This window comes from Phyllobates terribilis, unplaced genomic scaffold (genome assembly GCF_046119375.1).
Source record: "Phyllobates terribilis strain yellow unplaced genomic scaffold, ASM4611937v1 Scaffold_13__5_contigs__length_258822181, whole genome shotgun sequence".
Lineage (NCBI taxonomy): Eukaryota > Metazoa > Chordata > Amphibia > Anura > Dendrobatidae > Phyllobates > Phyllobates terribilis.
In genome coordinates, this window is record NW_027362773.1 from 181649631 (window position 1) to 181652095 (window position 2465).

The following is a 2465-nucleotide window of genomic DNA, read 5'->3' on the forward strand; positions in this document are numbered from 1 at the left end:
CAAAGTTCATATCCCAGTCCATCAGTCATGGCAGTGGTCTGTGTTCGCTGGAATAAAGGAGGAGTTGCACCACATACTTGATGGCACCCTCTGAGCTTTTTTTGATTGGTAGTGTGACACACAAGTGACATCTTACCTGGCTGAATAATCAAAAGAAGATCTACAGATGCTGTTAAGCTGGTTCTACAAATACAATCCAAAGATTGCATACCATTTCCGTGGGGGATAGACTTGGGAACGTGCAAATTGATCTACTCACATAAGTTAGTCAAAATGTTACATAAAGTTAGATGTAGTCAGCAGGATTTTTACCTGCGCGGGTAGACCCCATTGGATTTCTAGTCCATTGCCTTAACCACTCGGTCACAACTACTCAGATGCTGTTTCATTCTTATGAGTTTCACAGCTTTTCTTATAGCACCATGATCAATATCAGTGATTACCCTACTGGAAGACATCTCAGAAAATGGAAGATTTCAATTGGAAACAAAATTCCAGGCCTCACTGAAATGTAAAAATCTGATTTAAAGGTATCATCAATTGGAACCTTGTACAGTTCAAGGCTTTTTAAAATTCATAAGGTGGATTTCGAGTGACTTTGTTCCAAATACCTCCTGAAAAAGGCTTTGAAAATGCTCAAAAGTTTGAACAGATTCATTTCCATGCAAAAAGACTTGCTGTTCATATGATCAGGTATTGAGCGTCTTTTAACCTCATCAAGTTTCCCAAAACGCCAAGCGGTTAACAGAAGTGAGCATATCATTTTTCAGGTATATTTTTCTTGCTTCATACTTGCAATACAAGTCAATGAGAAGGTTAGAAAGACCCCTGGAAGGTTCCTGAGTGACGTTCGCAGCATTTTGCGAGCAAAAAAAAAACTAAAACAAACTCAATCGATGCATAAAACAATACTTAGAAAAACATCACCAAACTATGTTTACAAAAATGCTGGAAAACACTAAAAGGGTGATTCAGGAAAAGAATCGCTGTCATTTCTTGAAGCCGTTTCGACTTGAAATCATTGTCAGTTTCAACCACCTGGAAAAAGTGTTATGTGAACATTGGCACAAGTCATAGAGTACGGTTGCTTGGTGTGACATAGATTGTATGAGTTTTGCTTCATGAAGTCAAGTTTTACTTTTGAGTTAAACTTTCTTGATAGGTAGATCTTTTTTGCCATGTGGATTTCAACTTTCTCTTTTTATGTTAAACCATGTACATTGGCAAATTGAGTGTGAGCAGAAAAGATAAAACCACTGTGCACAAAGAATTTCTCTGGTTTCACTGAGACTTGAACTCAGATGGCTGGATTCAGAGTCCAGAGTGCTAACCATTACACCATGGAACCATATGACTGATGGAGCTGGCTGGATTTTCTTTTGAAAATGGTAAAAGAGCATGTGTAAATTGTGGAAATGTGAGAAATTCACTCTTAATCCAGTGATCTGAGTTCAAATCTCAGTGGAACCTGGGAAATTCATGCATTATGATGAAAACAGGTTCTAAAGCTGTTCTGCAAATGTATATCTAATACACATTGGTAAATTAATATTTTCTCCCTTTTTATTCCACAAGTGTGCTTAAAGTTCCATGATATCACAACAAGGACAGTTTTAAAATGTTGATGAAATCTGGCTAATAATAAGCGTGCTGGATATATTAGCTGGAAAAAGGGTGAGAAAAAAAGAAATTGCAAAACTTCTGCTCATCCAGAAGTCACTAAAGATTTTTCATGGTGTGCTAAAAGGTTCCATCGGAAAGATAATTCAAGTAGAGTTGGTGCAAATCAAAGTTCATATCCCAGTCCATCAGTCATGGCAGGGGTCTGTGTTCGCTGGAAAAAAGGAGGAGTTGCATCACACACCTGAGCTTTCTTTGATTGGTGGTGTGACGCACAAGTGACATCGCACCAGGCTGAATAATCAAAAGAAGATCTACAGATGCTGTTAAGCTGCTTCTACAAATCCGATCCAAATATTACAGACCACTTCCGTGGGGGATAGACTTGGGAGTGTGCAAATTGATCTAATCAGATAATTAGTCAAAATGTTACTTGAAGTTAAATGTAGTCAGCAGGATTTGAACATGCGCGGGGAGACCCCAAAGGATTTCTAGTCCATCGCCTTAACCACTCGGCCACAACTACTCAGATGCTGTTTCTTCCTTATGAGTTTCACACCTTTTCTTATAGCACCATGATCAATATCAGTGATTAGTAGTGTTGAGCCACCCCCGTAGTGTCCGACTTCGGTTCGGTTCGTCAAATACCCGTATGTTCGCCGAACTGTTCGTCGAACACCTTCAAACACCGTTAAAACCAATGGCAGGCAAACAAAAACACATAGAAACACATAGCAAACACTTCAAAGGTGTCCAAAAGCTGACCAACTGCTCAGAAGACACAACTAACACATGGAAAAATGACAAGTACATATAGTCATGCGAAAAGAAAAGTGGTGGAGGAG

General features: G+C 39.1%; 2 non-coding genes across 2 annotated transcripts; both read right to left on the reverse strand.

Annotated features, from left to right (window-relative positions):
* Window positions 1-1276: 1276 nt before the first annotated feature.
* Window positions 1277-1348, reverse strand: TRNAQ-CUG (transfer RNA glutamine (anticodon CUG)). Its single transcript has one exon. It is a non-coding gene; the product is annotated as a tRNA-Gln (tRNA).
* A 716-nt stretch (window positions 1349-2064) lies between these two features.
* TRNAS-AGA (transfer RNA serine (anticodon AGA)) lies at window positions 2065-2146 on the reverse strand. The gene has a single exon. It is a non-coding gene; the product is annotated as a tRNA-Ser (tRNA).
* Window positions 2147-2465: the final 319 nt, after the last annotated feature.